The sequence below is a fragment of the Homarus americanus genome, unplaced genomic scaffold (genome assembly GCF_018991925.1).
Source record: "Homarus americanus isolate GMGI-L3 unplaced genomic scaffold, GMGI_Hamer_2.0 scaffold36970, whole genome shotgun sequence".
Lineage (NCBI taxonomy): Eukaryota > Metazoa > Arthropoda > Malacostraca > Decapoda > Nephropidae > Homarus > Homarus americanus.
Genome location: NW_024740094.1, coordinates 1,459,012 through 1,484,188, shown reverse-complemented (window position 1 = coordinate 1,484,188; position 25,177 = coordinate 1,459,012). Strand labels below are relative to the sequence as shown.

The 25,177-nt window shown below is 41.9% G+C and overlaps 1 protein-coding gene across 1 annotated transcript in view; it reads right to left on the bottom strand.

The window, feature by feature from the left end:
* The window catches only part of LOC121875071 (single-minded homolog 2-like), a 74,321-nt gene extending 54,814 nt beyond the window's left edge, over positions 1–19,507 (bottom strand). The window contains exons 1-2 of the mRNA XM_042379418.1: positions 19,380–19,507; positions 4,538–4,571 (exon numbers count right to left, since the gene is read on the bottom strand). The gene's annotated coding sequence lies outside the window, so the exon portion shown is untranslated. The remainder of the gene's footprint in view (positions 1–4,537; positions 4,572–19,379) is intronic.
* Between the last annotated feature and the right edge of the window lie 5,670 nt (positions 19,508–25,177).

Here is a 25,177-nt window from a genome sequence, read left to right as displayed (position 1 = left end):
AGTAAATCCACAGAAAAATCAGATTGAAATGTTAAGTAAATCTACCTAAGTTAGTATATTCTAAAAACAAGTTTACTGAAAGGTTGTATATTAAAAGATTATGTACACGAGGAAAGCTTAAACCTGGATGGCTAAGCTTAAGAGCGTGTTCAGTAGTTTAGACAAAAGCTTCACCCCACATCACCCAAAGGCTATATGGAAGGATGGGGTAGGGTAGGTCAGGTGAGGGTAGGTGAGGGTAGGTTAGGTTAGGTTAGGGTAGGGTAGGTGAGGGTAGGTTAGGTGAGGGTAGGTTAGGTGAGGGTAGGTTAGGTTAGGTAGGGTAGGTGAGGGCAGGGTGGTGTGTGAGGGTAGGTAGGTGAGGGTAGGGTAGGTTGTGTTAGGTAGGGCAGGTGAGGGTAGGGTAGTGAGGGTAGGCTAGGTGAGGGTAGGGTAGGTGAGGGTAGGGGTAGGTGAGGGTAGGTTAGGGGTGAGGGCAGGTTGTGTGAGGGCAGGCTAGGTGAGGTAGGGTAGGGTGGTGGTAGGCTAGGCTAGGTAGTGAGAAGGTGCTTAGTTTAGGATAGGCTTAGGCAAGGCAGGCTAGGTGGGAGGGTAGTCAGTGAGTGGCTAGGTGAGGGTAGGGTAGGTGAGGGTAGGGTAGGTTAGGTGAGGGTAGGGTAGGTGAGGGTAGGGTAGGTTAGGTTAGGGTAGGTTAATCTTCAGGTGAAATAAAAAGGGGTGGAGATTCTTCAGGTGATCCCGTTAAATCAATATACTGTACAGGTAAATAAGAACTGATTAAAAATTACCTTAAACATCAGTATCAAATAACATATAAGTCATTAGGTCTAGTTAAATAAAATACTAAAACAACCAAACTATCCTGTACTTGTTTATTAATGATTTTTAAACTATTTTCGCTCTTAAAGACAAATTGTATAAGTTTTTCCTTTGGTGTTCAATTGGCAATAAAACCTGGACAAGGAACACCACTCTGGACCTATTAAGGGGTAACACTCATCCACCGTCTGGGAGTCGAGCAAAGTTCCGACTCTGCTTCACAAGTTGTCGAACCTGTCACTATGGCACTCCCACACCTCCAGTAGTTTATTCTTCGTCATAGTCAGACACACGAGTACTGCTTGATGATTTATAAGGCTGGTGGTGGTTGATATAGTATTGTACTGTGAACTGCTTCTCAATTTGGGTCGTTACGGCTTCAATCACCAGGATTTTAGTTGTTATAAGTTTTTGTGTGACTGACGATATTGTTATGTGGAGTTGATGTTGACGAGAGCAGTGATGGTTGTTTTACCTGAGTCTGTCATACACGAAGGTTGATGAAAATACACACACACACACACACACACACACACACCTACTTTTTCTCTTTTCCACACTTTGTTTTCTCTCCTACTTTGTTTTTCGCTCTTGTTCTTCCCTACAATGTGTTTTCTCTCTTCTCCTTCCTCTCTCTTCCTAATTTAATTCCTACCTAATTGTAACTTCAAATTAGCTTAATATTAGTCTTTCTCTCATCCTCCTCACAAGTAACGTCGTCTATCTAATACTGTATATAACAATTAAACGCTCAAGTTCATTATCTACAACGAATCGATTTAGACGAAACGTTTGTTATAACGCCCAAAGCATAGAACACAAAAAAATCCCGCCAATAAGACAGAAATGGATAGCCGTTCGCGACAGCCGTGGTAAAAATTCATTACCAAACAATGAAGTCTAGTCCGCGTGTTTACACCAATGTCCACGAAGCTCGATCCCTACCTGCGACTGTGGCTTCGACTTCATAAAATAACAAAATATACACCAATAGCAAAATTACCTTCTTAACTTAACAAAAAATAACAAAAATAATCGACAATGTTAAGAATCTTGATAAAAAAATAATAATAAAATGATAAATAAAAGGAATTAAAGATGAAATGAACCATATAAGGGATTGAGACAGAGGAACGCGAGGAGCGAAGGTTATGTTTGCTGGTGATCTTGAACGCTGGGACAAGTGAGCGAGGCCGTCCGTATTTGCCGTGGAGAAATTACCCTTATTTTTTTTTTATTCTCTGGACAAAATATTTAACTTTATTGTGCAGTACCTGAGGGCAAAGTATATAGAGTTTCATCTTGACAATTTGTATGTATAATTCAATTTCGCATGCATGAGTACACGTGTTGGGTGAGGAAGGCGAACATTTTGTAGTTAGAACGCTGAACCCTGTGTGGACTAGGCTACACGAGGGGGGGTATTATTTTATTATTACTATCACCGTATTACTATTATTATTATTACTATCACCGTATTACTATTATTATTATTACTATCACCGTATTACTATTATTATTATTACTATCACCGTATTACTATTATTATTATTACTATCACCGTATTACTATTATTATTATTACTATCACCGTATTACTATTATTATTATTACTATCACCGTATTACTATTATTATTATTACTATCACCGTATTACTATTATTATTATTACTATCACCGTATTACTATTATTATTATTACTATCACCGTATTACTATTATTATTATTACTATCACCGTATTACTATTATTATTATTACTATCACCGTATTACTATTATTATTATTACTATCACCGTATTACTATTATTATTATTACTATCACCGTATTACTATTATTATTATTACTATCACCGTATTACTATTATTATTATTACTATCACCGTACTACTATTATCATCATCATCGTGTTACTATTAATTATTATTGCTATTATTTATATTTTTACCACCACCTATTATTATTATTATTATTATTATTATTATTATTATTTTTATTATTTTTATTGACATATATAACTCTACAAGAAAGGTAATAAGAACAAAATCTAATAAAGGAGAACAAGAACAGATAGACAATATAAACCGCAAGAGAATAATAAATTAGGAATTAAGGAGTAAGGGTGAATAAACAGGAGACACAAAGGAAGAGAGGAATAATGTGAGAAGAGGTAGGAGACGATACAGAGAGATAGAGAGAGAGGGATAAAGATGGTGAAAGATAGTAAGTAAGAAGAGATAGTGACAGTGAGAAATAGGAGAAATCTAAATAAATATTAATAGAAAAAATAGGAAGAAATTAAATAATAATAATTAAAATAAATATAACCAATTAAGAAAAAATAGAGGTAAAGTTACACAAACATTAAATAATATAAAACAGGTAAACAAAAGAAAGGAAAATGAAGGAACAATAACAAAACTAGACAGACGGAATAAAAACAAGACGAATAATAATAAGAAAAAAAACAAGAACAAAAGAAGGAAGAACAAGAACAAAAAAATAAAATAAAAAAGAACAAAAGTAAGAAAAGAACAAAATGAGGAACAAAAAAAAACAATGAAAAATAAATATAAAAAGGAGAAGAAAAAGAGAAAAGAAAATAAGGAAATAATACAAAAACACAACACCAAAAAATATGAAATAAAAACGATAGAAATAAAAGACATGAGAAAAAATAAGAAAAAATAAGGAAAAAATAATAAGTAAACGATAAAGGGGTGACGATTCTTCAGGTGATTCATTCCTCGTCATCTTCCCCTCTTACCATGGCACTCCCTTACCCACAATTGTCTCTCCCCTCACCCCCTCCCTCAAACCTATCTCCCCTCACCCCCTCCTCCTCAAACGCCTTTCCTCTCCTCTCCTTATCTACTGTACCTCACTAATAGGGGGGCCAAGTTCCCCTTAACCTCTCCAACAAAGAGGGGAGGGGAGAGGAGGGGGGAGGGAAGGAGACGAGGGGGGAGGGGAGGAGACGAGGGGGGAGAGGGGAGGGGTGAGGGGAATCGATTGTCCCCTTAAACACTTCACTGAGGGAGGGGAAATGATGGTCCCCTCTCGTTGTTTGAGGGGAAACATGAAAGGGGTGAGAGGAGGAAGGAAGCAGCTTGAGCGGGAAGGGGAGGGAGGGAGAGGAGGGGAAAGAGAGGGGTGAGGGGAAGATGGTTAAGAAGTAAGGGGAAGGATGCTTGTAAGGGGAAATAAGGGTGGAAGAAAGGAGGAGGGGAGAAGAAGGATGAGGGGAAGATGGTTAAGAAGAAGAGGGAAGGGGAAAGGATGTTTGTGAGGGGAATTATGAGACATGAGAGAGGGGAAATAAAGGGAGGGAAAAGGGAAAGGAAAAATCTGAGGGGAAAAATGAGAAGGAGGGTATGAAAAGGGGAGTAAGGGTTAAGGGGAGAGATCAGAGGGGAGTGAAGAGAGGGGAAGACCTAAGAGGGGAGCTTAAGAGGGATTCAACTCTACAGAATAATAAAGTGAAGTCTTATCAATTATATCCTAGTGTGTGTGTATGCATGCGTGTGTGTGTGTACGTGTGTATGCATGCGTGTGTGTGTACGTGTGTGTGTGTGCACTGTGTATGTGTATGCGTGTGTGAATATGTGCGAGTGTGTATACGTGAGTGGTGTCTGCGTCTGTGTACGTGTGTGTGTGTTAATTTACAGGTAAGGCTAATTTACAGGTGAGGGTAATTTACAGGTAAGATTAATTAACTCACCTGTTTACCGCATGAATTTCCGGCCAAGGTCAACCTATGGGAGAGACAAGATGATAACACTGTGTAAACAACGTATGACAACAGTAAACAAAAACTGATTAATATAAACAACTCATTACTGTACACAACAAACTATTAAACAAATTATTACAATCAAATATAACTAATTAATGTAAACAACGATAAATTACCAAACAACTATAAACTACTACTGTAAACAATTATCAAACTAAGTAAATAATTATCCAAGTACAGTAAACAACACTATATTATTACAGTAAACAACAACAAACACACACGTCACTATAAACTGTAAACACAACACAAAACTCCTTTCTACACCATAAATGCCAAAAATATTAACAATAAACAATATATAAACAAATAAAATAAACAGAATCAAGAGTAAATAAAAACTGAACACAAAATTAATCGGAAAAAAACGACGAAAAAAATGAATAAAAAATAAATTGAAGAAAATAAATTATCACGAAAGAAAAAAATATTCAGATTGAAATTGTTATACATTTACAGAAATGAATATTATTCCCGATAACTAAAAGGTAAATATATATAATTTCAAGATATAAATACGTTAATTATAGGAAGAAAATAATGACAGAAAATAATTATATAGAATTAGGAATTTTTTTTACCTAATATCCAATGAAATAAAACATTGAAAAAAAGTAATAAAATGATAAAATTCAAACAAAATCTAATCTGTAAAAAAAATTCCGAAATAAAAATAAAATATAATCAATAATATAATTTACAGTAGGATATATAAACAAAATCCCGTTAAATATCCTATGGTAGAAATTTCACCATATAGATTGGCGCCAACACTCCCTCCCATAGCTAGCAGATGGTAAGGGCGGGCGGGCGGGCGGTGGAGAATTGACCCGACCGACACGCAAACACACACCGTAATAATTTCCTTTTCATGTTCCTATCACCTTCCAAGAGTATTTCATTTTCGTCTTAACAAAAGCTTGACGATAAAGCATTTCACTGACCTATTAAACAAAAGCTTGAAGATAAAGCATTTCACTGAACTATTAAACAAAAGCTTGAGAGAGATATATTAAGCATTTTACTGACCTATTCAATAAAAGCTTGAGAGAAATATATTAAGCATTTCACTGATACGCACAAAATCACAGAAAATAACCCCCCAAAAATCACGAAATTATTAAATATACGAAAAATCACATTATCAAATCCGAGAAGTCAAAAATTAAATTACAAGGGTATAAAAAACTAACGATAAATCAATAAAACTCACAAAATTACCCAAATAAAATCACAATTACCAAAAGATCACCGATAAATCACCATATAAAATTACCAAATTACCAAGAGGTGAACAATAATACAAAAATCACAAAATAAAATAAATTCCAAACCACCAAAAAATATACCATAAATCACCAAAAAATCGCAAAAAAATATAAAAACTACCCCAAAAATATCAACCATATATCACAAAAGAAAAAATCACCAAATTAAAGAAGCGTTCATACCACAAACTAAAATTTAAATCAACAAATTTTAAAAACTAAATACACGCCAAAACGATTGCTTAACAAATAACTTGAAATAAATAAATAAAATACTGATATAAATAACCAAATAAAATAAATAAAAACACGAGAATAAATAAAAAGAAATTACTAAAGTCAGATAAAAATTACAGAGTTTATAGCCAAGAATTTAACAATGAAAAATTAGGTTATTTAAATCACTAAAAATATCACAATACGAATCAATTAACCACGAAGATTTTAATTACCTTAAAGTCAAATTATTAATAAAATCTCCCAAACAAGACAATATAACTAGCTCATTTAATTACCAAGAACAAAATTAATTATCTCATTGCCAATTATAATTACAATACTAAAATCACAAAATTAATAAAAATCACCAAACATTAAAATGTAAATAATCACTAATTTCAATATAAAGAAGAAGAAGAAAAAGAAGAAGAAGAAGAAGAAGAAGAAAATACATCTTAAGAGTTAGAATATTTTAAACATTATCATTAAATTATATAAAATAAATCCTAATTAATCATCTAATACCCCTAGAGATTATTTCCTATACATTATTATTCTTCCACCACAGAAAATTAATTATAACATTCAATAATTATTTTTCTTTTTACGATAATTCATAAAAAAGACACAAAAGGTTTATAATTATTTTTCTTCTTTGTGATAATTTAAATAAAAATATAATCAAGAGTGTATATAATTTATTTTATTTCTATAACTATTTCTATAATTTATATCTGAAATGTTTACTTGTTATAGACATCAATTAAAATATCTATGAAGTAAATCTTGATAAATGGCGGGAAGGGGGGAATGGATGGAAGGGGAGGAAGAAGGGGGAAAGAGGAAAGGGGGGAGAAGGGAATAAAGAGAGGAGGGAGAAGGGGGTAGAAACATCGGAAGAGAGAGAGAGAAAGAGAGAGAGAGAGAGAGATAAGGGACAGGGGAAGGTTAAAGAGGAGAGAGGGATGTGGAGAGGGACGGGAGAGGGGGTGAAAGGGTAGGGAGAGGGGGGTGGGAAGGGAGAGGGAGATGAGAGGGAAGGGAGAGGGGTAGCTTAAGCCAACAAAACTGTCAGCATTGAAGTCTTAGTGAACCAGCGTCCATAGGTAACACAGGGGGCAAACACCACCACCACCACAACTACTACCATCACTACCACCATCACTACCACCACCACAACTACTACCACCACTATCACCATCACTACTACTACCACCACTATCACCATCACTACCACCACCACAACTACTAGCACCACCACTACTACTACCACCACCCTCACAACTACCATCAATTTTTCTACTATCACCACTACTACCACCATCACTACTACAACCACCACTACAACCACCACTACTTCCAGCACCACCATTACAACTACTATACGAATACTACTACCACCACCACCACTATACCATCATCACTACCACCATCTATACTGCCAATATTACCACTACCACAACTACAACCACTACCAACATTAGCATCACCAATAATTACTCTCTCTCTCTCTCTCTTGTAATTATTGCACCTTAACCATCGTCCTCAAACGGTTAAATCATCTTCCTCAAAGGGTTAAACCATCGTCCTCAAAAGGTTAAACCATCTTCCTCAAAGGGTTAAACCATCTTCCTCTAAGGGTTAAACCATCTTCCTCTAAGGGTTAAACCATCGTCCTCAAAGGGTTAAACCATCTTCCTCTAAGGGTTAAACCATCGTCTTCAAAGGGTTAAACCATCTTCCTCTAAGGGTTAAACCATCGTCCTCAAAGGGTTAAACCATCTTCCTCTAAGGGTTAAACCATCGTCCTCAAAGGGTTAAACCATCTTCCTCTAAGGGTTAAACCATCGTCCTCAAAGGGTTAAACCATCTTCCTCTAAGGGTTAAACCATCGTCTTCAAAGGGTTAAACCAGGGTTAAACCATCTTCCTCTAAGGGTTAAACCATCTTCCTCTAAGGTTAAACCATCGTCCTCAAAGGGTTAAACCATCTTCCTCTAAGGGTTAAACCATCGTCCTCAAAGGGTTAAACCATCTTCCTCTAAGGGTTAAACCATCGTCCTCAAAGGGTTAAACCATCTTCCTCTAAGGGTTAAACCATCGTCCTCAAAGGGTTAAACCATCTTCCTCTAAGGGTTAAACCATCGTCCTCAAAGGGTTAAACCATCTTCCTCTAAGGGTTAAACCATCGTCCTCAAAGGGTTAAACCATCTTCCTCTAAGGGTTAAACCATCGTCCTCAAAGGGTTAAACCATCTTCCTCTAAGGGTTAAACCATCGTCCTCAAAGGGTTAAACCATCTTCCTCTAAGGGTTAAACCATCGTCCTCAAAGGGTTAAACCATCTTCCTCTAAGGGTTAAACCATCGTCCTCAAAGGGTTAAACCATCCTCCTCTAAGGGTTAAACCATCGTCTTCAAAGGGTTAAACCATTGTTTGTTTTGCCAATTAACACAAACAATTCATTAGGGCTCTTATGGTATAAAATTAATGAGAAAAAATTTGAAATAGAGACAAATAGTTGAAATAGGAAGAAATACTTTACATAAGGGCCGAAATAGTTAAATAGGGATATATACTTAAAACTGGGGACCAATTTGTTGAAATATAGTTAAAATAGGGACAGATATTTGAAATGGGGATATAAACAGTTCAAATAGGAACATAAATAGCCCTAGTTGGCACAAATAGTTCAAATGGGGACATAAATAGGAAGAAATAGCTCCCCCAAACAATTAAAAACGAAAAAAAAAAAACCGAAACACGAAGCCTAAGCCAGTGTCAGTAGTAAGGGATCGGGACGCGGTGTACACAAGTCCTGCATCATATATAAGCATTAGGAGGGGGAGGAGGAGGAATGGGGAGGAAGGAGGGGAGAAGAGAGAGAGAGAGGAGAGAGGGGGAGGGGGGGGGGGAGATCTGAGCCCATTTCTAAAGGCCTGAGCACGATCTATCTACCCTCCTCCCCCTCTTCTTCTTCTTCCCCTCCCTCCTCATTTACGACCTCTCTCTTCCCCTCCTCTCCCTACCCTCCCCACTGAACCCAAATCATGAGCCGTGTTCAACTTTCAATTGTGACGCTGGATGGAAGAGAAGGGGAGATGGTCAGTAAAGGGTCAAGGAGAGACGGGAAAGAGGAGAGAAGGAGAAGCAAGAGATAGAGAGTTGAAGGAGGAAGAGGAAGTGTAAAAAAGAGAAAAAGGAAGAAGATAACGGATAAGGAACCAACATAAAATAAGATAAATACAAGAAACAGCAAAGACAAGATAAACAACAATAGAATAGGAAGAGACGTAGAGAAAAAACTAAAAATAAATAAATGAAAAACGAAAATAACACGACTATATGAATAAATGTTTAGTTATGAGACACACACACACACACACACACACACACGTTCTCTCTTTCTCTAACCATATATCTATCTTTCTCTCGCTCTCTTTCTCTCCATTTCTCTCACTCTATCTATCTCTTCTCTCTCTTTGGCTTCCTATCCATAAATTACCTCTCTCCCCCTCTCTTCTTGTTTACTCTCTCTCTCTCTCTCTCTCTCTCTCTCTCTCTCTTGCATTTAAACCCGCATATTTTTTTCTCCTCCCTCCCTCTCCACTTCTCCTCCTCTCTTTATGTTTGTTCTCTCTCTCTCTCCCTCTCACCAATACATCCACTGTTACTCTTGCTAAGCTCTTAAATCTCCGGCTCTCACTACGCTCTCTCTCTCTCTCGCTCTCTCTCTCATCTCACATCTCCTTGTCTAAGAAAGCTGACCTCTTTCCTGGGCTTGTGGTGGAACGAATGGACGAAGGGAAGGAAGGAAGGGGTGGGAAGGAAGGTGGGAGGGAAGGAGGGTGGGAGGGAGAGATCTAAAAGTAACCCGGAAATAGTAAGACATTAATGCTTTGTTTTCTCTCTCTCTCTCTCTCTCTCTCTCTCTCTCTCTCTCTCTCTCTCTCTCTCTCTTACCTTCCTCCCCTCTTACCTCTGTTATCTCTCTCTCTCTCTTCCCACATAATCTTTCATCCTCCTGTAGTGTGTCGTAATTATTAGATTGTCAAGGTCTCATAATTATCCTTAATTCTAGTTTAAACCGTGGTCGTCAAAGGGTTAAATCATCAGTCCTCAAGGGGTTAAACCATAATCGTTCTCAATAGGTTAAAAACACATACTACTTCAAAGGGTTAAACCATCGTCCTCAGAATGCTAAGCCATAGTTCTCAAAAGGGTTAAAACAATAGTCTTCAAAGAGGTTTAAACCATCACTCTAAACCAAACCAGAATTAAACCTTCCTTACCCAATCTTACAGAAACGCTACAAAAAAAAAAAAAAAACTTTATGCACCGAATCCGTCTTCAAGTTGTTTACGTTCTGGTGGTCGCTTATAACACCCACTCATGATGAATCCGTCTTGAAGTTGATTTACGTTTGTGGCGTTCCGGAAACCACAAAAATTAATAACAAACAACAACTTTACATAGTAGTTATTAAAAGAACATTACTATTAACACTACTAGGCTATGATAATCAGTACTCAAATATATTACCTTTTTTTTTTATAAGAAATGTTTCAAAATTTGGATCGTTTCTTCTGTAAGGGGTTTGGGGGTCGATGCCATGACACGATATGCACGACCACCCACACCTTCAGGCAGGTCTTAGGGGAAACGACGGTCTGGGATACAGTTGGGATAACGTTATGATCCCCAGCTGAAGCCGCCAGGAACTGTCTGGGTAGTAAAGTAAATCCTTTTATCCTCTCTCTTTCTCTTTTTCTCCCATCTCTGTCTCCTTATGTGTCTCTTCTCTCTCGCCCTTCCTCCTCTCCCTGTCTCTCATTTTCCTCCTTCTTCCTCCGTCTTTCTCCCTTTCCTCACCTTCATCTAACATCCCCCATAAAGCCCCGGACAAAACTTTGGGTAGCGTTCCGTAACAGAAGCACCAGCACGAGCGATCAACAGTGCCTGGTTTTCCCTTCTGCTCTCCAGTTGGAATGAAGGTCACGCCAGTCGATCATTCGCCAGCCCTTTTCTCAGTGGCTATCCTCACACACACACACACACACACACACACACACACACACACACACACACACACACACACACACACACACACACACTCTCAGGAAATGTTGACACTGGCGACGAACATAACTTTATATATATAATATACACACACACACACACACACACACACACACACGGACGGAAATTGCCACAAGTGAATCATAACTCTCCGGATGTCACCAAGCACGAGCGATGTAAGGACTCACGGATACCTAATGACACATACGGTCTATAATTGGACAAAATCCACCACCGGACAGTATCATTCCGGACAAAATCCCTTCAGGTAAATAGTGGACAAAATACTGCCCACTCAGGTTCATTATATTTTAGTAGACGGTTAGGTTAGGTTAGGTTAGGTTAGCTTAGGTTATGCTAGCTTAGGTTATGTTAGGTTAGGCTAAGTTAGGTTAGGTTTTGAAGTATAACCAACATATATAAGACGATGGTTTAAACTGTGGGTTCTTTTGGGGTCAGAGAGAGAGAGAGAGAGAGAGAGAGAGAGAGAGAGAGAGAGAGAGAAAAAAAATGAGGAATAAAGTGATAAAAGAAAGAGAAAGAAAGAGATGAAAGAGAAAAAGTTAGTGAGAGAGAAAGTGAGTTAAAGAAAAAGAGGCAATAAAGAGTGACAAAAATGAGTAATAAAGACAGGGTTAAATGAGAGAAGAGAGAGAAAGTGAGAGAGAGAAAGAGAGAGAGAGAGAGAACCAGGTCACATGACGCCACACCGCCACCGCTCATCTGTAAACAATACCACACTCCCTCCCTGGAATTAATGACCCAATGGTACAAGGCGAGTGCAACTGACCCTTACCGGGGTGCAAGATGGTGTTAGTGGCACTCAGATTCACCTAACACCACTATACCACCATTAATTGGATACACTATCACCCCAGATCACTTTAACACCATCGTAGCACCACTAAATGAACACATGTTATCACCTTGGTTCACCTAACACCACCATAGCACCATTAAAAGACTATCACCTTGAATCACTCAACATCATTCTAACACCACTAAATGAACAGACTATCACCCTAGCACCATTAACTGAAATCACTATCATTCTCGATCACTTAACACCATTAAATGTACAAATTAACACCCTAACACCGTGTACTGTCAATTACAGAGGGCAGTTATCCCATGCCCTGACACTTTCCTAACACCAACACGTGGACAAAATTCAGCCAAGTCTCTCACTGGTCAAATTCCCATTGGACATAATTCAGACAATGCTCACACTGGACAAATTCCCATTGGACAAAATACCACGTATATCAATTCTTCAATGGACAGAATACCAATGAAGATATATCGATAATACTGTACTGTAAGAGTTATTGTAGTCTAAACTATATACAATACCAGGGGCTTGTGGACTATCGTCGACAACACTACTATACTGTTACCCTCTACAGTACCTCTTGCTGTCAACTGTTACGGGATCGTTCAGAACACAAAGAGAAACATTATATTTATAAGTTAATGGTGAAAAAATATTTGAAAATTCACTGTAGTAATCTATTCACCGCCCCACAAGTTGAGTAACTTACGACTCACCCTGTATATTAAAAGACAAAAATACTGGTATATACTGTATTTTCCCTAAGATGGGTAACTTATGAGACACCCTGTATACACTGCTAGGGGTAACGAACACCCTCCCAACATGGCCGACCATCGTGGATAACAACAAGACAAAGGAACACAATCCCTCTGCCTCCTCTTACCGTTACAACAAATCCCCCAATAAATCCTAAAGCGTTCGTGATAGTGTGTAACCGAACCGTCTTACTTGGTAATAGCCGAAAAATACCCCTCCCTTACCCCCCTTCCCCCTTCCTAAACACCACGTCATAATCTCCACGCCAATGAGAATATCGCATAGTAAATGACGTCACAATCTGGAGAGCCAATAGCGTGGAGGGTATGGAACGTGACGGTTGGGGTGGCGGGAAAGTTGGCGCGCGCTGGCGGGGGTTTTGACGGGTTGGGCGTCCTTCTCCGAGATCTGGAAAGGCTGAATCGTCACGTCCAGGAGGCTGGTGACGTGATGTACGGGAGAGACTCTTGCTCACCCACTCCAGCTCGGCCCTCACGTGCTCTTGTTGTGGTCGATTACAGTTGTTCAGTCACGACCAGACCATGGAGGACCCAGAGGCGTGGCAGCGTAAGGCCAAGCACATATAAACAAACCATTCATTCTCAAATACCTAACAAATCATAAAACATATTACAATAGCCATTTTTTCCGATAATAAAATACCCTACTATATAAAGGTTACAATCTAAATATATATACCCCCCCCCCCGCCGAGTTCATATACATAAACCCAGAATCAAATAAAAATGATTTAGAATATTGTAGATAAATTAACAAGCCTGACTGTAAGATCAAGGACATTAGACAAAGGATTCTCATTGTTAGTGATTCACGGTAACAAAAGGACCCAGTGTCATCCTTAATAGCCTTGGCCGCCCGCAGGTACGCTCACGGAAAAAAGTAAGTCCTTCTCGTCTGTCAGTACTCCTTCATCCCGTCCATAAATGAACCCTGAGACTCATGAACCCGTGAACCTCTGAACCCGAGACATCTCTCTCTCTCACACACACATCGTTAGGTCCATAGATGAAGCACTGTGTGAGGTCTCGGGTTCACGAGTCTCAGGGTTCATTCATGGATGGGACGGAAGACTGACAGGAGGATTTTTTCCGTCATTGTACACGAAAGAAACATCCTTCATGAGGTAAATACATCAGTTAGGTCAGGAAGGACGGGCAATTATCTGACTAAACGAAGAAAAACGAATAAACAATTCACCTGAAGATCCACCCTCAGTGTCAAGACCTGACTGAATTACTCAGAATAGGCAAACTGTACTACAAGCTTTGTCAATAAATTTGTTACACTAAAAAAACTGAAGATTCATCCCCCTTCTAACCTACTCTTAGTAGGTAGTAGGCAGCTACCAAACAGGGAGGTACTACCGCCTGAGAAAATATTGGAATCACAATGTGTTGTCTAATGGTAGACCCTGCTGCCAAATCATGGCATCACGAAAATTGTGACCAAGTCCCAGGTTGTTGATCCGATTTTCTGCCTCATTTACACACAGTTGCAGGGTCACAATTGGTTCTCTTACTTTGGCAACACAACATATATATATATATATATATATATATATATATACATATATATATATATATATATATATATATATATATATATATATATATATATATATATATATATATTACATTTTCGCCCCCCAGGGCCCGATGTGGGTCAGTGACCTGTGCCCGGGTGGGTTTAATCCTCGTAAAAAAAATTACATAAATAATATATGGACCAATCATAGCGCCACCCTTAAACTCTGCTCTCGGCTCTGGGGTTAAAAAGCTCATGCACGGAATATAACAAACATGACCAATTTAAACCACGGCACGAGAATATAAGGTGACAAAATGGATTCCACTAATTAGGTACACCTGTCACTATATACACGTCACACTCATGAGGCTCACCGGTCACTTATGCTGTGCACCTGTCAACACTTATACTGTACATCTGTCCCTTATATTTTACACCTGTCACACTTATACTGTATGCCTGTCTCTTTTAGTGTACATCTGTTACACTAATATTCTACACCTGTCCCACTTACACTGTACATCTGTCCCTTATATTTTACACCTGTCACACTTATACTCTACACCTGACCCTTATATTGTATACCTGTCACACTTATAATACACCATCACTTGAGGCCTTTAAAGTGCTCCCCCGTCACCTAATACCCCCTGTGACGTCATCAGCCACCAAGGAAAGTCTGGGAGTTTCATGATTTTTTTTATAAGATCTTGAAAGCTTTGGGTTGCCCACTATACAGTACTACCACCATCACAACCACCACTACTACCACCCACCACAACCATTACTACTGTCACCCACCACGACTACCAACCTGCGCAACCCATTACAACCACTACTATACTAGCCACCCACCACCACAACCGCCTACCACAACCACTTCTATACTTCCTACCCATCTACCACCACCTGACCTGACCTGACCTCGCTAAATACCCAAGATACGACCAATGAAGCTATCCCAATTGCGTAAAGGCGGGCGTATATACTGTATATCAAAGGCGTATACAGGGTATATGCATCTTCTAAAATCTAATTTGACATCATAAAAAGATAATTGACGCAACTGAATCAATTATATTCTTGAGTTTGTGATAAAATATTCTTTAACAAAAATCATGTTTACGTAATTCTTAAAAAAAAAGACATTTGATGATAAAAATAATAGTTATTGAAAAAATAACAATAAAAGTAAATCGATAAAAAGGATGGAAAAAAAACAATAACAAAATTAACTATAGAAATAACTATAATAATACAAATAACAAAAACAATAATAATAAATAATGACACTAATAATAGTAATAATCATTCAACAGCGATTAGGAATTCCAGGAAATCACAGGACAATTCAACGCTGTAGCCTTAACGCATTATACTGAATCATGACGCAATTCTTCATAGGACCTTAACGCGAGCCAATAGCTGAACCCATCATTATACGTCTACACTATATTACCAACGTGAAGCCTATATACCGGTATATTATTAAACGCAAACCTATATTTTTTATGTAATCCTAAGGCCTATTTAACGCAATTACGAATCAGTTTTAACGCATTCCATACATAAACTGACGCAATTTTGTTTATGTATATGTCGATTAAACATTATAGCTACTTAATGCACTTTTTAAACCGTGTTCTGTAGTCAAGGTTTAATTTAGTATTTTTTTCATGTTTTGGTGTTTATTGATGTTGGTTATCTATTCTTTCTTCTTATTCCTCCTCCTCCTCCTCTTATTCTTCCTCCTCCTCCTCTTTTTCTTCTTCCTACTCATCCTCCTTTCATTTCCTCCTCCTCCTCTTCTTATTATTCCTCCTCCTTCCTCCCCATCACACCACACCCATGACCAAAACAATCACCTCAAAACATCTCACCACTAACATGTCCACCAAATTTGAGGTCACATACAGAGGTCATACAAGGACACCAGTCACTCCAAATTTAGCCCACGCTTAGATCAACCCTCCAGGAATATGCTGACCAAGATTCATAAAAATTGGTCAAAAAGTTGGAAAGTTATAACGATTTGAAGAACCATATGTGTACTTTCTGACGACCCCATCGATAAATACTCTTACTAATTATTCGCCAATCGTCACCAGGTAATGTTTTTACTTTTCAGAATTTACAGGTATAATAGGTTAAATGTGATGTTAAAAGGGTTATGTATTGTACAGGTAAGTTTAATTAAGAGCTACAGGTGATATTTGCAGGTAAGAGTTTCATCTGAAGTTTACAAGAGGGGAATTTTTTAACACACACACACACACACACACACACACAGCTACCTGTATCCGATTACATAGACTGTAGCCGCCCACAACAACCGATACTAAATATGATACCCAATAGGCTCATCTCCCACACTTGCCGCCCACAACAACCACCACACTTGTCGCCTACAACAACCACCACACTTGCCGCCCACTACAACCACCATACTTGCTGCCCACAACAACCACCACACTTGTCGCCTACAACCACCACACTTGTCGCCTACAACAACCACCACACTTGCCGCCTACAACAACCACCACACTTGCCGCCCACTACAACCACCATACTAGCCGCCCACAACAACCACCACACTTGTCGCCTACAACAACCACCACACTTGCCGCCCACTACAACCACCACACTTGCCGCCCACAACAACCACCACACTTGTCGCCTACAACAACCACCACACTACAACAACCACCACACTTGCCGCCCACTACAACCACCACACTTGCCGCCCACACAACCACCACACTTGCCGCCCACTACAACCACCACACTTGCCGCCTACAACAACCACCACACTTGCCGCCCACTACAACTACCACACTTACCGCCCACTACAACCACCACGCCCTACAACTACCACACTTGCCGCCCACTACATTCCACACTGGCTGCCCACTACAATTACCACACTGGCCGCCCACTACAATTACACACCGCCCACTACAACCACTCACTTGCCGCCCCTACACTTACCACACTTGCCGCCCACTACAACCACCCCACTTGCCGCCCACTACAATTACCACACTGGCCGCCCACTACACTACCACACTGGCCGCCCACAACCACCACACTTGTCACCCACTACAACCGCAACACTGACCGCCTACTACAACTACCACACTGGCCGCCCACTACAACTACCACATTGACCGCCCACTACAACCACCTCACTAGTCGCCCACTACAAACACCTCACTTGCCGCCCACTACAACCACCACACTTGCCGCCCACTACAACTACCACACTTGTCGCCCACTACCACACTGACCGCCCACTACAACCACCACACTGACCGCCCACTACATCCACCACACTTGCAGCCCACTACAACCACCACACTTGCCGCCCACTACAACCACCACACTGACCGCCCACTACATCCACCACTCTTGCCGCCCAGTACAACCACCACACTTGTCGCCCACTACCACACTGACCGCCCACTACAACCACCACACTGACCGCCCACTACATCCTCCACACTGACCGCCCACTACATCCACCACACTTGCCGCCCACTACATCCACCACACTTGCCGCCCACTACAACTACCACACTTGCCGCCCACAACCTCCACACTTACCGCCCACTACAACCACCACACTTGCCGCCCACTAAATCCACCACACTTGCCGCCCACTACATCCACCACACTTGCCCACTACAACTACCACACGCCCACTACAACTACCACACTTGCCGCCCACTACAACTACCACACTTGCCGCCCACCCTCCACACTTGTCGCCCACTACAACTACCACACTTGCCGCCCACTACATCCACCACACCTGCCCACTACAACTACTACACTTGCCGCCCACTACAACCTCCACACTTGTCGCCCACAACTACCACACTTGCCGCCCACTACAACCTCCACACTTGTCGCCCACTACAACTACCACACTCCACCACACTTGCCGCCCACTACAACTACTACACTTGCCGCCCACTACAACCACCACACTTGCCGCCCACTACAACCACCACACTTGCCGCCCACTACAACTACTACACTTGTCGCCCACTACAACTACCACACTTGCCGCCCACTACAACCACCACACTTGCCGCCCACTACAACTACTACACTACCACTACACACTACAACACACTTGCCGCCCACTACAACTACTACACTGACCGCCCACTACATCCACCACACTTGTCGCCCATTACAACTACTACACTTGGCGCCTCTACAACTACCACACTTGCCGCCCACTACAACTACTACACTGACCGCCCACTCCATCCACCACACTTTGCCGTCCACTACAACTACTACACTTGGAGCCCACTACAACTACCACACTTGCCGCCCACTACATCCACCACACTTGCCGCCCACTACAACTACTACACTTGGCGCCCACTACAACCACCACACTTGCCGCCCACTACAACTACCACACTTGTCGCCTACTACCACACTGACCGCCCACTACATCCACCACACTTGCCGCCCACTACAACCACCACACTTGCCGCCCACTACAACTACTACACTTGCCGACCACTACAACTACCATACTTGCCGCCCACTACAACCACCACACTTGCCGCCCACTACAACTACTACACTTGCCGCCCACTACAACCTCCACACTTGCCGCCCACTACAACCACCACCACCCACATGTAGTGTGAGTTGGGCGGAAAAGGTGGTATGGGCCACTCAGATGGTGGCCAGATGGTAGTGTGGCCAGTACCTTGTGGGCGGCCTGGTCACTGAGGGCCGCACCACGGTCCCTTGGGTGAAGCTCCGTGGACTCAGGGGCGTGGTGATGCCTTGGCGTGGGCGTGAGGTAAAGACGGTGTTCTAATGAAAGCACAAGAAAATCATAGACGTGGGCGTGCGGGCGGGATTGCCCGCTTTCCCAAGTTCCCTGTGGGTGCCGGTAGGGGCGTGAGCACCCTGAAGGTGGTGGTTGGCGTGATGAACATAGGGAGGCGCGGCTGTAATATCCTAGAGTGTTAGCACAAGACAATGGTGGGCGCGGGCGTGCGGGCGGGGCGCCCTACCACCACTGGACACCTACCTCGGGGCAGTGGCGGCACAAAAAGCGGTGTTGGTGGCGCTAATCTCCTGGCCACTTAATTAGACAGACCCGCCGTGCCGGCCCGCGTGCACTAATCCACAGTCCACCCGATTTGGACGACCTACTCGCCACCGGGAATAAAATATGGTGATTGAACTCACGGCTCTAGTAGGCGGAGTCCCCACCAGGGATAGGCGGGGCCTCTTCTGCGTTTGCGCGTCCCCGATTGGTAGCCTGTTCATTGCCCCGCCTATGGGAGCTTCCGAGCAAGCTCGAATTAGCCAACCACACGCTGAATTATTCACTATCTTGTGTGTTGAACTACTTTCCGATTGGGTGGATAATTTCTACGTCACCACGTCCTTTGTGTCTTGGCCAATTATGTAAGGCAGGGGAGGGTGAGGCTCCGCCCCCCACAGTGACGCCAGTCTTCACTTCCTCCTTCCAAGACGGCCACCACACCACACCTCACCACACCACCAAGACGGCCACCACACCACACCTCACCACACCACCAAGACGGCAACCTCACCACACCACCAAGACGGCCACCACACCACATCACCAAGACGGCCACCTCACCACACCACCAAGACGGCCACCACATCACCAAGACGGCCACCACACCACCAAGACGGCCACCACACCACCAAGACGGCCACCACACAACCAAGACGGTCATCACGCCACCAAAACGGCCACCTCACCACACCACCAAGACGGCCACCACAATCAAGACACCACACAATCAAGACGGTTATCACACCACCAAAACGGCCACCTCACCACACCACCAAGAGGGCCACCACAACCAAGACGGTCATCACACCACACCACCAAAACGGCCACCTCACACCACCAAGACGCCACCACAATCAAGACGGCCACCACACAATCAAGACGGTCATCACACCACCAAAACGGCCACCACACAATCAAGACGGTCATCACACCACCAAAACGGCCACCCACCACACCACCAAGAGGGCCACCACACAACCAAGACGGTCATCACACCACACCACCAAAACGGCCACCTCACCACACCACCAAGACGGTCATCACACCACACCACCAAAACGGCCACACCACACCACCAAGACGGCCACCACAATCAAGACGGCACCACACAATCAAGACGGTCATCACACCACCAAAACGGCCACCACACAATCAAGACGGTCATCACACCACCAAACGGCCACCCACCACACCACCAAGAGGCCACCACACAATCAAGACGGTCATCACACCACCAAAACGGCCACCACACAACCAAGACGGTCATCACACACCAAAACGGCCACCTCACCACACCACCAAGAGGGCCACACAACCAAGACGGTCATCACACCACACCACCAAAACGGCCACCTCACCACACCACCAAGACGGTCATCACCACCCCCACCACACCAAAACGGCCACCACCACACCACCAAGAGGGCCACCACACAACCAAGACGGCCACCACACCACACAATCAAGACGGTCACCACACCACCAAAACGGCCACCTCACCACACCACCAAGAGGGCCACCACACAACCAAGACGGTCACCACACCACACCACCAAAACGGCCACCTCACCACACCACCAAGTCGGCCACCACACCACCAAGACGGTCACCACACCACAAAGATGGTCACCACACCACACCACCAAGACGACCACCACACCACCAAGACGACAACCACGCCACACATCACCACCAAGACGACCACCACACCACCAAGACGACAACCACACCTCACCTCCACCAAGACACCACCACACCACACCTCGCCACCAAGACGACCACCACACCACACCTCACCACCAAGACGACCACCATACCACACATCACCACACCACCAAGACGACCACCACACCACACCACCAAGACGGTCATCACACCACACCACCAAGACGACCACCATACCACACATCACCACACCACCAAGACGACCACCACACCACACCTCACCACACCACCCCTCAAAGACGATCACCACACCTGCTGCCATTAACCATACATAAGGGGATTGTTGCCATTAATTGTATTCGTTGTTCTGTTGCCATTAATCACACAAGACGATTTTTGCCCGTATGTGTGATTAACAGCAACAATACAGCACTTGTCAACAGAGCCAGTACTTGTCCTGTACTTGCCAACCTAACATTTTGGGATGAACACACAAAAACCTAACCTAACCTAACCTACCTGAAACCTAACCTACCTGAAACCTAACCTACCTGAACCTAACCTAACCTAACCTACACGAACCTAACCTACACGAACCTAACCTAAACGTGGCTACTCACCTAAATTAACCCAAATTCGCTCACAACACAAAAAAAAACATAATTTCAACGTTAATTTCATATAATGTCAACAAAGTGATGACCCAACACAATGACCTTAATTAACCCTTAAATACTCTATCTCTCGTTATAATAATACAGCAACAGCTACTAACTATCATTAAGGTTATATTTATGATCTAATAATAGTAATAAAGGTCTTACCTCATGGGGATTATTTTCCAGGGCTGGGGGTCGTGGCAGCACCTCCGACCCTCCATCTTCGTCACCTGTCTCGTGTTGGTCTGGCTGATGGCGTAGTTCCATAATACTCAGACGGGAAACTCTCATTGCATCCCTGTGATGAAGATATTTAGTTACGCTTTTAACTCATAGATGGCGCTCACCTACTTATGTTTTACGTTTCATCTGTAAATTATTTTAAATAATCATCTATGACCACCTAAATAAAATTATATTAATATGTAATACTGGAGTCTGTGATGATTAATTGATGTTGAAATGAGTTTATTATGAGTAAATGTTACCTATAGATTCAATTGTGTATTTGTGTGAAACGTGACAAATTTAGACGAGGTTCCAATACTGAGAATTATTATTATCCATAATCTTTAAAAAAAAAGTCAATTATGATCTGGTTTTTGAAGTTTTTATAAATTTAGTATAATGAATTGTAATATTTTCCTACGTGTAAATATGTACAGTAGAGTATATTCTACAGGTGGACAGACAGCTAATGGCTGTTACACCTGTTTAACTCCCGGTAAAACAACATTAATTAACCTCATTAGTGAAAATTTTAAAAAATAAATAAATAGAAAAATAGTAAAATTATCAATAGAAACGCGATAGTTACTACATAGTGAATTTTATATATAATTATATATAAATGAAACTGTTTAAACACTTGGACGGTGATACGGTAGTTGACCTAATGACCGTATTCCTGCCAAATCAACAGCCCCCCCCCCCCCGTGGTCTTTAAATACTGCAAGGGCTGTGGCAGGTCAGTCGACATCTGAGAAGAGTATAAGATCTGAGCAGAGCATGAGAAGATCTGAGCCGAGTATGAGATCTGAGCCGAGTATGAGATCTGAGCCGAGTATGAGAAGATCTGAGCCGAGTATGAGAAGATTTAAGTCAAGTATGAGAAGATCTGAGCCGAGTATGAGATGATCTGAGCCGAGTATGAGGAGAAATGAGCCGAGTAGAAGATCTGAGCCGTGTATGAGATGATCTGAGCCGAGTATGAGAAGATCTGAGCCGAGTATGAAAAAATCTGAGCCGAGTATGAGAAGTGTATGAGATGATCTGAGCCGAGTATGAGAAGATCTGAGCCGAGTATGAAAAAATCTGAGCCGAGTATGAGAAGATCTGAGCCGAGTATGAGAAGATCCTTGAATATATATCTGTATAGTAAGGGATTTGCTGGTATGCATGATTGACTTTGAGCAGTTTTCTGTATTTGACCCCAGATGACCTGTTTGACCCCGGATGACCTGCTTATCATTTCAGGCACTTGAGAGGTCAACCTGGAGTGACTATTGACCCTGTGAGCGGCTGGTGGTGTTGGGCTCGGGGTCAACTTGACCAAAACCATGAGCTTCTGCCATGGCCCAGTAACCTACCTACCTTGGCCATGTGGTCGGCCAAGGTCTAACCCGTGGCCCAGTAATTTACCAAAGGACTAACACAGTGTCCCAGGGAGTACCAGAATGTCCCAGAATGTCCCAGGGAGTACCAGAGTGTCCCAGGGAGTACCAGTGTCCCAGGGAGTACCAGAGTGTCCCAGGAGCACCAGAGTGTACCAGTGTCCCAGAGTGTCCCAGGGAGTACCAGAGTGTCCCAGGGAGCACCAGAGTGTCCCAAGGAGTACCAGAGTGTCCCAGGAAGTACCAGTATCCCAGGGAGTACCAGTGTGTCCCAGGGAGTACCAGAGTGTCCCAGGGAATCATACATAAGGCGATTGTTGCCATTGATCGTTTTCGTCGTACTGCTGATATGGTTTTCCCAGGTTAATCCACTGAATACAATATAACTAAGTACTGATAAACATTGACATAAGGAAGAGAAAAGATAATAAACTAATAAAACCATTGAAAGAAATACTGTACTGAGAAAGAATTAGGAAGTACATAAGAAAGGTAAATTATAGAAGATAAATTAATACGCAAACTGTAATAAAGTCTTAGAATAATATAGAAAATAATATAACTAAGAAAATTAAAGGTTATATGTAAACAGAAAAGACAGAAATCACAAAGAAAATAAAGAAAGTGATATAGAAGTAATAATCATAAAAAACAACATATATATATATATAAGAAAAGGCTCTCCTCTTACACAGATGTATTACTCAATCAGATAACAAAAATAATTCCTCCCCCCCCCTTACAATCACAATGGAGTGTCTGAATATGTTCCTTGAGGCCCACAACGCTCAGATCAACACGAGTGGCAAGGGAAACAGAGGTGGTTTTGAAATTAATGGTAGCGGTGATAAACGTATCTTTCGCTAATACGTCATGAGTTCGAGTCCTCCTCGTTCCGGCCACACGTGAGTAGGGTGTATGTTACCCAGTTTGACCCGAGCAAATATCACAGGTCCGTCCCTCTAACTCCCTATCAGGTTGGTAGAAGTCTAATGAAGTTAAACTATGGATATTCTAAAGTAAGAAAATAAAGCAGATAAGTTAAAAGCCACCATATGGAGTCTGGAACAGGTGATGAAGTTGTGTACTCTTCCGGGTGACGCAGTGTTGTTAAAGGGGCTGATGAGTGACGCCGTTACTTTATTGGCAATCATGAGTGTAGCCAAAACATCTCCCTGACAAATATTTTCAATGTTCCCCTAGATACTGTTTTCAGTATTTCGTTAATATATACTAATTTTCGGTGTTCCACAAAATATATTTAAAAATGCCATAGGGTCCCCTCTAAATTACAGGAGGTACCGTATCAGAGAAAATGGTTTTACTATAGAGTGGTTCAAACTTAGTTCCCCCTTAAAATAAAACCACCACCAGAGAAAACGAAAAACTCAGCTACTCACTTTAAGGTTAACTACGATAAAATCCCACACCACATTAAAACCCCGTATTTAATTCTCTACATCTGGACTACAACGAGTATTCCACATTTCATATAATTAAAACAGCGTATCAATATAAATAACAGCCAGATACACTTAACTCTTAATGCAATAGTATACATATGATAAAGTCAAGGTACTGTACAGGAAGATGGGAGAGGTTGAAGGAACATGTAGCCAACAGAATAAGTACAACCAGCTCAACGTGTAAGATAGGAGACAGGTGATAGAGTATGATAGGAGACAGGTGATAGAGTATGATAGGAGACAGGTGATAGTGTATGATAGGAGACAGGTGATAGTGTATGATAGGAGACAGGTGATAGTGTATGATAGGAGACAGGTGATAGTGTATGATAGGAGACAGGTGATAGTGTATGATAGGAGACAGGTGATAGTGT